This window comes from Symsagittifera roscoffensis, chromosome 4 (assembly GCF_963678635.1).
Source record: "Symsagittifera roscoffensis chromosome 4, txSymRosc1.1, whole genome shotgun sequence".
Taxonomy (NCBI): Eukaryota; Metazoa; Xenacoelomorpha; order Acoela; family Convolutidae; genus Symsagittifera; species Symsagittifera roscoffensis.
This window is the reverse complement of record NC_087065.1, coordinates 46,682,779-46,695,940: the sequence shown is the minus strand read 5'-3', so window position 1 is coordinate 46,695,940 and position 13,162 is coordinate 46,682,779. Positions and strand designations below refer to the sequence as shown.

At 33.3% G+C, this 13,162-nt stretch overlaps 1 long non-coding RNA gene across 1 annotated transcript; it reads left to right on the top strand.

Annotated features, from left to right (window-relative positions):
• The first annotated feature begins 116 nt into the window (after window positions 1-116).
• On the top strand, window positions 117-11,439 carry LOC134843562 (uncharacterized). The gene is made up of 3 exons (XR_010162602.1): window positions 117-215; window positions 1,605-1,641; window positions 11,327-11,439. It is a non-coding gene; the product is annotated as an uncharacterized LOC134843562 (long non-coding RNA).
• Window positions 11,440-13,162: the final 1,723 nt, after the last annotated feature.

Genomic DNA, 13,162 nt, shown 5'->3' with positions numbered 1-13,162 from the left:
TTTTTGTTGAGAACGCCATTAATGCCAGCCTTAAGCAGTCTTATTTCACAAATGTACTCAAAAAAATCACCTGGCCCTCATATAATTTAACATCTAACACTGAAATGCAGTCATAATGAAAAAATTGAATCTGCGGAAATTGTTTTTTATAAGTTCAATTACACTAACTGCCTGCTTATTTTTATTATATATCTTCACTAGCGGCTTAAAGCCCAGTCTGAGATTTCTAAGCAATGGTTTTTTGGAAACTGATGTTTCGTCATTCCGAATTCGTGATTTTAAAATTAAAATGAATTTATATCAAAAACCATTCCACAACAGTCAAGTTTTTCTAAAATCTCTCATAGCACCAGCGGATTTAGGGTGGGCGGGAGGGTGGAAACTTAAGCACTTTTCCTCTAAGTCCGACCCCCTGCCGACCCAAAGGGTCCCCCCTTTGTACTATTTTGGGTTATTCATTTTTGGCTGACTGACCATCAAACTTTTCTAAAGGCGCCTTTGGCGCCAATATACTAATTTTGAGGGGGAGCGCGCGCCGAAAAACGCAAATTTTTGGTCGAAATTTTCCAAAAAGTGCCTTAAAACGCCTTTTTTTGGCCTTTTTTTCAAAAATTCGCCAGCGGCACTGAAAATTGGGTCAAAATAAGGTCTTTATAGTGATTTGTTAGAGCTCGGAAAATGAAATTGATCGGCCTAAAAAAATTTTGTTTTGAAAATCCGCCCCTCCCCCTCGAGAAAATCCTAGATCTGCCCCTGTCCCATAGAGTTAGAATTGCCAAGGAAGGTTTCGATTGTGAAGATAATTGCGTTTTACGTTTGCTGCGTACTTTGAAGTTTTTAATGGGTGCTTTGAATTAAATTTGAATGGTTGACTTGGTCGAAAATGCTTTTGACCCATGTTACCAGGCTCGGAGGTTTTTCCAAAAACAAACTGAATATTCTCAACTTTCTCTTCGGTCAACCAAATTGATTCTCCGAGCTCCCACAAGGCATAAATATGGATTCTGTTTTACCAAAAACTTTCTAAGCTGCAAGCGAGCTCTTACAAAAATAGGCCAATAATATTGTTTTGGGGTATTTTTTTGCGAAATTTCGATTAAAATTCCGTTTTCTTTTGCGCACGCTACAAAGTTGATAAAAAATTGGAAAAATTGAAGAAAAGAATTGCTCTTCTGTAAATATTTAAGACCATATCAATTATAATAGATATAATAGAGATGAATGACTTCTAAAACGGACAAACTTAAGGTTTTTGAAAATTTTTTTTCGAAGGAACTGTTTTTTTTTAATTATGTCTACTAACTAAAAATATATTAAGGCCATTTATCCACGAGGGAAAGGACCAACGTAAAACTTTACCGTTCATTACGACAGCCGCCGCTGTTGTGCCTCTGCTCAAGAGCTACATGCAGCTTTTTTTGGTTATTTTTCTGGGCTGGGTAAGGCTGCCTCGCCCTCAAGCAACGAGCACGGATCATGATGGGCTTTGAACTTTTTGGTTGAGAGGCGGGGATGTAACCACTTCATTGTCGCCTAATTCGAAACAGATTTGATAATAAAAAAACGAAATCACAGGCTGGGCTCTACCATTGGCAAACTTTTAGAAAAATTACTGGAATTTCATCATAAATGGAGTGAAGTGTAAGTCTTTTAATTTCACTAGATTGAAAGTTAATTTTTCCATAACATAAGTGACGCACCGAAGTTTTTTTTTGTATAAATATGATAATTTCAAGAGTGATTGGAAGTAAATATTCCACTCTAAACTAAAAGGGCTGTTATCAGTCCTGAATTACACAGCGTTTTAGATTTGCGGACTTTAAAGTCTTCACGTTTTTGGTAAATGATTTCTCTTTTAGATTCTTAATGGTGGATTTGAGAGAAAACTAGCGTTTTTATCTATTATTCTCTTTTATTTTAAACAATTTTTTCTCTTTTTTTATTTTATCAAAATAAAGAGGATTTTGCGCATTTTTCCTTATCGTAATTATTGTTCTGGCCATTTCGCGAAGCGACTGGAAAAAATGGCAAAAAGTGGGCGGTTTTTTGCCCAAATTTTAACATCATATTAAATGCCAACCGGTCGTCTTTCAGAATCGGAAAAAAAGCTGTATCGGTGTATGCATTCTCTTTTCATCTAACTCTTTATCCAACTATTTTAGGGTTTTATACATTTTTTGAACTTTCACCGCAAAATTACTGCTTCTTGTCTAATGCAAGTCTTTCCCACGACCAACAAAAACAGAAAATTAATTGAAGAATTTTTTTTCAACATTTCAAGAAGACTTTTTTATTTTTACTTTACTCTGCTTAAATGCATGTTCACTTTCAGTTTTAACACCAAAAAAATCAACCAGATTATGCTCTTTAGATTGGAGAATCAAGACTCGCATGTCAGGGAGAAGCCCAAAAAGTTCAGATTGCCATTTAACACATATGACTCATTATTATTTTTAGAAAGTTGGTTTGTTTTTTCTTAAAAAATGAACAAATCTGATTTTTTCTTCTTATTCTTCTTTTTCTCCTGGTGTATGTGAAGAACGAAGTAACCAAGGTGATGTTCTTTTGTCGAATTTCATTGAAAAAATAGCTTCCCTCGCTATAGTTCAAGAAAATTTCGGAGCTTAATTAATTAGCTATTCACGGGTTATACGAACGAGCAACCATAATAGCATAGGAAAAAAAAAGATTTATTTACTGAAGTTACTTTGTAACACTGAGCTCAGACATCAATAAAACTGTATAAAAACTTCCGTCAGGACTTGCTGGTTCAAAGTTTGAAATTTGTTTCGAGAAAAAAACCAACTTGAGCACAAGCATTTCATCCCTTTCTTGAAAAGTCGGAACAAAACAATAAAAGAAAACATCAAAATTTTTTTCTGATCATAGTTTACAAAATTTCTGATCAATAAAAAAGATTTTTGTGAGCCTCGATAAGCTCTACATCGACGCAAACTTTTCAAACCGAGTTTCATTGAACTTGATTTTGCGAACATTAAAAAACTTTGAACATAACTTGTCGCAACAAACGAGTTTTATTTTGATTTTTGTTGTTTATCTGTGAATACGATACACCTCAAATCATAAAATAGGTATGTGTTATATGCAGGACATTTAGATGTCCCAAGTTTCCAAGAACTTTTGAAATATTTTTGTGTGTTTGCCCGTGTAAATATTTTTGCGATCGTTGCGCGTTCAAAAAACCATAATATGCCACTTTTTTTCAAGTAAAGGCTATTTTTTGTGATTCTATTTTGCTTTTCAAAATAGTAAAAAACAGTTCTTCCAAAACATTACTTTTATTCAGCTTCCCTTTTCACTTAGATAACACTTCCTTGGTAGACTGATAAACCATACTATCTCGCAGCAAAACTTACATAGCAAAAGTCTTTAGTGGATGTTGTTCTCCGAGTTATAACCTTTTTGTTTTTGCTCAAACGAGATACGTGTTATCAGGGACGGATCTACAATTTTTTCAAACAAAAATATATATATATTGGCGCTGAAGAGGCGCCTTTAGAAACATTTTAGAGTTGGTCGGCGTAAAATAGATGTCGAAAAATGATACCGAAGGGGGACCATTTAGTTGGTGAGGGTGTCGAATCCCTGAGAGGGGAGTAGGGCGTCCGCCCCCTAAAACCGCCTCTCGGTTTTATCAACTTTAAAAAACTGATAGGTATATTCAATTTTTGTTCGAAAACAGTTTTAGTTGTTTCGCAACCCATCGAAAATCTAAACTGAGAAAATATTCTTTGAATTAGAAAGCTAAAACGGATCTCGTCTGTTCGTATCAGGGCCAAGCCCTGAAGGTTCCGATCGTCTTTTTAAGGCTATGGAGCAGTATGGCTATGTACCATGGCGTTAATTGTCCCTAATTGGCCGAATTGGCAAAACTTAAGCCCCCATAACTTTAAGGAAAGTAATCACAAGTGAAATATATTTTTAAGTTTGAGCCCATGAGAACAATACCTTTCGGCTCATTTCTAAAAAACCGTCGAAAAGTGCTAGTTAAAAAATCAAAAATTGTCTGAAAAAAAAAACCAACTCAAGCACAAATAGTATGTCACTTACCTCAAAAATCGGAGCAAAAGCCAATTTTAGAGTTGCTAATATGAATCAATTCGCATGTAAGAATATCCAAATCAAGTTACTTCGAAAAAATTATACGCCATTCTTTTTTTACACATTTGTTTCATCATTTCTAAGCAAAACAAATTGATATTCAGTAGCATCAAAACAAGCCAAAATTTATTGCATCTGAATACGGGAAAACTATAAGGCATAAAGCTGGACCTAATTTTCAAAAAACTTTTATCCATCTTAACGGACTCATAATGTTTTTGGTCTCGTAATAATTTATTTGATTTCTATAATCTGGCGTTCAATCATTGCTGTGGTGTAGTTGTTTACGATTGCTATTTTAATTTTTTGTTAACATTGTAATTTTATGGTCAAAAGAAATTTTAAAATTTTTTTGTAGTTTCAATTAAACACAAACGAGACATAAATTTGGCTTCACCTGGAAATATTAAATTTTGATATTGTCTTGGTGACGCAATTATTCTTCTACGTCGTTTCAATGTTAATGAATGATAAGGATTATTGTTCACTTCCATTCAAGTGACACCGTGATTTCTGTACTCAGTTCTATGAACAATACTAAGGGGAGACAGAACGGATAAACGTGCGTGTTATAAATGAGAGCAGGTGTATTAAATACGTGAGCGGTTTCGTTTTGTTAACATTTTGGTATTTGTGAAAGGTTGAGACTTCGAGTAGGTCGTGAGGTGATGTGAAAATTGTTACTAGTTTTGCAAATACTTTTCCAACCAACAAATATATACATATTACAGATTAAAATCCTAAGTGAATTAATATAATTGGTTATAATTAATTTATTTTTTTTAAATGAATTATACTCAATCATAATCGATTGCAACTATAATGGCAACTATAATGGCAATTATAAGCAACTATAATGGCAAAATTTTGATGAAAATAAATTAATCCTTGATGATTTTGATTGATAAAAATTACCAGCATGGTTTCACCAGATTGCATTTTGTCTTGAACACTGCAAATTGTAGCAACACATGCCATTTTTCTTAGTTTCTTCTTTTCCTCTTTAAGAATGTAATCAAGTAATTTATGCTTCATCAAACCAAGAATTCAAATTGTAACAGGGTTACTCGTATCACCACGTTGCTTTTGATGTGATGACTGCTTTTTAGGTTCCCACAGGTTCCAAAAAAATTATCCAAAAAAATTATCCAAAAAAATTGATAAAAATTACCAGCATGGTTCACCAGATTGCATTTTGTCTTGAACACTGCAAATTGTAGCAACACATGCCATTTTTCTTAGTTTCTTCTTTTCCTCTTTAAGAATGTAATCAAGTAATTTATGCTTCATCAAACCAAGAATTCAAATTGTAACAGGGTTACTCGTATCACCACGTTGCTTTTGATGTGATGACTGCTTTTTAGGTTCCCACAGGTTCCAAAAAAATTATCCAAAAAAATTATCCAAAAAAATTGATAAAAATTACCAGCATGGTTCACCAGATTGCATTTTGTCTTGAACACTGCAAATTGTAGCAACACATGCCATTTTTCTTAGTTTCTTCTTTTCCTCTTTAAGAATGTAATCAAGTAATTTATGCTTCATCAAACCAAGAATTCAAATTGTAACAGGGTTACTCGTATCACCACGTTGCTTTTGATGTGATGACTGCTTTTTAGGTTCCCACAGGTTCCAAAAAAATTATCCAAAAAAATTGTCCAAATAGCTCGCCTCAGTCCACTTTGATACGAGTTATAGACCGGAATATGTTCATACTTACCGTTAATAGCCCGAATGATATTGCCTGTAAATGCCTTTTAAATGTCTTTTAAAACTCCAACAAAATTGGCTATTTAAATAGCGGAAATTGGTCAGGAGAAAAAAATCTGGAGTAAAAATATTCCGTCTTATTCTTCGAAAGTTGGAACAAGAGTCACCAAGTGCCCTCCGTGGATATCAAATAAAATTAAAAACCTCATCACTAAAAGAAATAAGCAGCATCATTTATTGGTGCAAAGTAAATATAATCACTTGATTAAGCTGCGGTATAAGGAATTAAATGACAGAGTTAGATCAGAAATCAGAAGCTCTAAGAAAAATTTTTATATGAAGAAATTTCAAACATGTGGCGACTCCAGACAAATATATAAATTTTTAAATATGTTACAAGGATCGAATGGAAGTAATAGAGATGTCAGTGATATTATTAGTGAAAGTGGCGATAGTCATACAGATCCACAGACAATTGCAAACGACTTCAACAACTTTTTTGGACAAATTGCAGATAAATTGGTGAAACAGTTATCAACTCCTGAATTAGAAATTAGAATTAAGGAGCCAATTGTATCAATATACCTAAAACCAGTTAATGAAAACGAAATTGCCTCAATTCTATCCGATATAAAATCAAAAGCCTCCGTAGGGCTAGATGATGTTAGTAATAATATTCTGAAAGCATGTGCGTATGCAATTATACCAAGCTTAACAATACTGATCAATGCTTCCATTAAGCAAGCAATCTTTCCCACCGAGTTATCCCATGCAAAATACTGCCATTTCACAAGGATGGATCCAAATTAGATTTAAACAATTATAGGCCAATTGCTTTGTTTTTGACGTTAGGTAAAATTTTCGAACGTGTGATGTTCAACCGAATATATAATTATTTAGAGCAATTTAACTTCCTTAACTGTAAACAGTTTGGATACAGAATCAAACACAACACCATTGATGCCATCGCCGAGGTTACCAAAAAATTGCGCCTTTCAAATAAGAAAATCATTCCATCAATTTTCCTTGATTTAAAGAAGGCCTTTGATACCCTAAATCATGATATCTTAATTAAAAAATTGCCATATTATGGTCTTGTAGGTAAATGTATACAATGGATAGTGAACTATTTGTCAAATCGTAAACAATGTGTAGAGATATCTGGTGTGCGATCAAATTTTCGAACAATGAACAGCGGTGTACCACAAGGATCCAATTTAGGTCCACTTCTCTTTCTTTTATTTGTCAATGATCTACCAAAGGTTAACAATAACTCGGAAGTATACTTGTTTGCCAATGATACCACTTTAGTAGCAATAGATCGATCACTCGAAAAACCAAGTGATGACTTTAATGCAGTTGCGAAATGGCTTGCCGCTAATAGGCTCTCACTTAACATGAAAAAAAAAACAGTTCAAATAAATTTCACTAGGAAAGCGCTTCTAATGAAACAATATTATATGATGGCAAAAACTTATCTTCAGAAATATATTAGAAATACTTAGGTATTAACATTGATTTCAAACTAGGATTTTCTTATGATATTGATTTTATCAGAAAAAAATTACAAAAACAATATGGAATAATTGCTAAAACAAGGCATTACGTGCCGAGCTCTGTTATTTATTGGTATTATGAATCAAACATTAGGTCTATCATTCAGTATGGAATTTTAGTGTACGGATCATTTCTTTTCGAAACAATTGCGAAAGCGTGTCAGATATATTTGTAAAGCACAAAATACTTACAGTTCATGAATTTTATATTTATCAGTGTTTCAAGTTTCTATTAAAGTCACTATCAAACCTGCATTCAGAAAATTATCTCAACTCGTTTTTTACCTTTGATATTTCTATTAAAAGAACCAGACGATCGGAAAAGAATTTACTGAAAATATGTAAGCCAAAATCCCAAATAGAAAACCACTCTTTAACTAAACGGGGAACCAAATTTTTAAATTTTTTTCAGGAAAACGGATTATGCCAATTAATTCGCAGTGTCTAAATGCAAGCCAGGTGTTTACGGTAGCTCACAAATTAAAGTATTTATACATTTTAGGAAATAATGAGTTAACAAATTTTATTTTCGATAAAAAATCGCAGAATGTCTTATCAATAGTACCATATTTTTGATTACCAAAAATCTTACCGTTTGGTTAACCTGTATCAGACTTCAATTATGGGCTGCGAATCCATGCTGAAAGTATGAAGCTCCAAACCCTTGTAGTTTTCGAGATAATCGCATTTTTTGAAAAAAATGAAATTTCCGAAATTAATTAGAAAAAAAAAACTCAAATTTTTCTTACGATCCTTAGTTTTAACTGATGATCACTAAGCTAAGATGCAATCATGATCCGGATCCTCTAATAAGTTCTCGAAAAATGTTTTTTTTCGAAAGGAGTGGAAAAAAACAAAGTGAAAAAATTTTCATTTTTATTATTTAAATACTTTTTATTTATAGTTATTATACTTTTCGTGTCTTACTACTACCAGGGTAGACGTCAAGCGGGCAATTATTATGCCCTTGGTCTATCCTCTTCAGATATGTTATAGAAAACGTCAGATATATTCAATGATGACTATTAAAAATGTGTTTCTTCATTTTCTATATTTTTGCATTTAATTGTCTGAAGAAATAAATTCCTCTTCTTCTTCTTTAAGAGGAGAATAACAGTTTCTTGTTTACACTTGTGGTTTCTTCTAGCTAAATTGTCCTTTGAAGAGAAGAATCCTTCTTCAGGATAGCAGCTTTAAGATATTTATATTCTGTATTCCATCATGTTTGGCGGGAAGGAAAAAAAATGATTTCAGTTAAAACAAGTTTCGTCAATTTTTTTATAACAATTTTTCTTACAAATAGATTAAAAACGCAGTCAAAAATGTTTCAAATCCTTTCTCTTTGATATGTCATCCGAAAAACTTTGAAACTGGTTGAATGAAGTTCGAACAAACATTTGTGAGAGTAAAAAAAACTAAATATTTGAGATTCAACTTATCGATTGTTTCATTCAAACTGGTCTTCAAATTTCAATAAAAGTTTTGATTTGAAAATTTATTCTAATTGTTCCGAATTTTGAAGAAAATGATGGAATATTTGTGCTTGGGTTGGTTTTTTTTTCCATACAAATTTTGAATTTGTTACTAGTGGTTTTTGATGAAAAATCAATAAAACGTCTTTTTGTCCCGAGCTCAAATTCAAAAAGATATTTTACCTGTGATCATTTTTTTGTGAAATAGTGGGGTTTTAATCCGTCTTAGAAATCGTTGCCTGATATTTTTTGACAAGTTGAAGTGTATCTTATATTGAAAAAAGCATTAACATTTTCAGGTTTGTTTTCGCAAAAAAAAATTTTAGTCAACTTTCTTTCTGCTGTATGAAAAATTCAGCCTGAATTACGTTAAGGACAAAAATAAAAAAATTGCATGAAATTTTTTCTCTTCAAAAAGAGCTTATTTCAGGATAAAAGTGATATTGATACTAAGAAATGGGAAAAAAAAATTCTCTGGAACTTGAAATTTAGAATTACTTACGATACGATACAACTTTAATATATAGCAATTGTATGATAAACATGTTTTTCATACACTCCGTAAATAATTTAGTTTGATAAACAATTTTCTGGTATGGATTTGTATGATAAGCGTTTTCAGTGTACAAAATCTCAGCTCCGAAAGTTTTGAATTCCTTTATTTGATTTTTATTATGATGAAAAAGAATTTTTTTTATATGATGGCTCAGTTTATCAAAAGATACAAAGAAATTACCAAAGTTTTTTTTTCAAAGTGTTGACCATTATGGTTTCAGCAAAAATTAATTTGCATTTCGAGTAACTGATATTTAAACTGCTCATTCAGAAATGCCTAATTTTTTGGGAACTGCTATCTCAAAAATTTTTCCTACCGATTCCACAACTGTGGTTTCAACTTACCATTGAAATTTGCTTGTATTTTCTTGTTCACTTAGTCAATACAAAAAATTGCAAAAAAAAACAGAAAGATATTGAAGAGTGAAGAACACGTTTTATTTTGATTGATTGTTTTTTTTTGTTTTGCGAATAACATGAATTGTTGTTTTTGTTTAAATATATGATTTGAATATTGTTGATGGTTCAGCAGTTTTCTGTCATTATTCTGAATTTCATAGATTGTGATGAAATATATGTGCCCGAGGTGGTTTTTTTCCTCATGAAAAAATTCGACTTTTCAATAATCTTTTTCTGACTAATTTTCCTACATTATCTAATAGCTATTGATGCCTTGTTAACAAAATGGAAGATATTTACCCGCGAGAAAATTAGTTTAAAATTTTGCAGGTTTGAAAATTAACGCGCCGATGTATTCTTTTCATCATCCTTATAACGCCGGAGCAACGAGGATCTACTTAACAATCCCTTCAATGTATCTACTTATAATATCCACCCTTATAAATAAATTCAGAGAAATACCACGTTTTTTATTGAGATCTCTAATTTTGCTGCACTCTGTTTCGTCAAAAATTCTACTAAATAAACCTGACTAATAATCTCTTCCTTTTAAAGAAAAGGGATATTGTTAGGTTGTCCAGCTGCGTAAACATTCCAATTTGAGTTGAAAACAATTATTGATCCCAATAAAAGCTAAGTGGATGCTAAACATCTCAGCTTTAAATTTAAATTGATGTTTTTTTTTTGAAAAATTGTGTTTCAGAAGCTTCTAGTGATAGGCACTTTTATGACCTTGCTCAGGTGTTAGAGAGTGGCCGATTTGGGGTAAAGGGAGGAGGCGGGGGGAGGGGGGGGGGGGTTTTGGAAGGAGCGAACGCCGCAACCCCGAACCCCCCATTAGAGGATTCGACCGCTTGTTTGCCTTTAATTGAGGACAACAATTTTTAGCTGGCAAACCAATTTTTAGAAAATTATTGTGATCTTTTCCACTTTCCTTTACCTTTCAATTTCAATTTATAAAAATACTTCAATTTTGTCATAATGTTGTTTGTTCCTTTCATCGTATCATCACTCGTTGAGCCATAAAAACAGGTACAAACAACTTTAAAAATATAACAGTTTGAAAGGTGGGTGGGTGAAAGTGAAAAACCAAAATTTGGTTAAAAAAAACGTCTATATATTAATTTGGTAGAGCTCAGAAAATCATTATGTTCGACCTAAAAAAAGCACCAAAATTTTGCAAAACTTGTTTGAAAATCCACTTTCCTCTCGAGAAAAACATATAACCGCCCCTGGTGTTGGTTATATATTCAATAAGCAAAGAATCAATAAAAGTATTAATAATGAAATTTTGACTTTTTTGTTTTCTGTTTCCAAAATGAATATCAAAAAACACCGTGGGTGTAATGAGCTTAAGTTATCAAACTGTTCTTCTAATAAATAGGTTCAGATTATTAATTCGTTCTGCCGCTGAAATTGATCTGAGTAAAAAACCACCCCGAGCTTACCTAATCCATACTTGAAAAAAACAAGGCTATAAAGTCTTATTGGCAGCCTTTTTATGCGTTTTAGTGCGCTTGATCCACGTGACGTCAGATTAACATCTTCTCGTTATGATCAAGGACCAGGAGACAAGAAGGATCGGCGATATGATACAATAGCTGGCTCATATTATTTAAGACGGGCAAAAATAATAGTTCTTGCTTTTTTGCCAACGAAAACCAGTTTCATAAGAAATCCCTCTTGCTATTTTAGGATCGTCGATATTTTAGGATCGGCGAAATGATTCAATAGCTGGCTCATATTTTTTTAGACGGGCAAAAAATAAAAGTTCTTGCTTTTTTGCCAACAAAAACCAACTTTATAAGAAATCCCTATCTTTGCTAATTAAATAAACCACTAAAAAGATAGTTTATTCAGCGCAACAAAGCGATAAGTGAATGCTACCAAATGGCCCTTTTTTGCACATAAGGGCGTTCAAGAACTCCGAAGTACAAGAGAGCAGAAAAAAGAATGCTCAATAGAGCCAAAAATTCACGCTTTATGCATTGATTTAGGTGGGGTCTTGGCTTCGTAAAAATTTGCCCCGAGCTTGCAGCAGATCTATCAGCCAAATGTTTCAGATACTTTCATTATTCACCGACCTTAACTTTTGCCAACAAATTTTCGGGACGTGGATGAGTGATGGACTTCTGGTTGTTCTGATTCATGAAGAGAGGATGTTTTTAGGTTGTAAGTGGCTTTCACTCGTCGAAGAATGAGTTTTTACTAACTACTTTTGCTTTTCACATTTTTGGACTTTTTTTGTTTCGACACAACTGTATGGTTGTATGGGGCGGTGGAGGATTAGATCCAGGGGCGGATTGAGGGTTTCGACCTCCTCACCAACCAAAGGGTCTTCCCTGACATTTGCCGAGATTTAGAGGACAAAACTAGGTTGTTCGTAATAGTGAATTAGTTGATTAGTTGTTTTGATTCTTGGTTGTTTAGATTTAGTTAGTCAGACTTTGACTAATAGAAATATGTTTAACAAAAGTGTTGAATAAAGTTTACATCTAACAAGCGATGATAAAGAACATAAGAGTGAATCATACACAGTGTGTCACTCAGAAAAGCCAAGCCAGTGACCTTGAGCGGACTGGTATAATATATCTGCAGCATAGCTGCAAAAGGCAATAACAATGAGGTACTAAATGTCGCCTCATTGGCAAAAGACAATATAACAATGAGGTACTAAATGTCGCCTCATCACACCCCTTTGATATTATTTCTTGTTATCCATTTTCCTCCGACCAACACTAAAGCTTTTCTAAAGGCGTCACTTCGTCGCCAATATATACTAATTCTGAAGGGGAGAGCGCGCCAAAAAAACCCAATTTTTTGGTCAAAATTTTCCAAAAAGTGCCCGATCGACCTAAAAAATTTCATCAAAACACGGCTTTTAATAAATGAAACAAAGAAACATGAGTATAATGGCAAACATTGAGCCGCAAAAAAAAACTTTGGAGGGAATTTTTTGTTTTCAAATCGACAACCCCCCCCCCCCCCCCAAATGTATGTTTCAATCTTGCTATGGCAGGAGCTAGATATATAGGTTTAGTTATATTTGGTCGAGATACTAATACCCGAAGACAATTCAAAAAATAATTTGCCTTTGCCTATCTTCTTGGGTCACTTTTGATGTTTATTAGTCAGGCTTTACCCGGGACCACAAAGAACATCAGAACATACTTTTAAAAAAACAGTACTAAACATCATGCGCTATTCGCAGCAAAAGTATATCGATACTTTGACTAGAAATGACAAAAAGTAACCAGCCATTGTTTCATTCAAATCGCTTTCACACAGGTCATCTTCTTCTCTCGTTTGCGAATAAGCAATGGAGTTCCGGAGCGCGCATTCACAGGA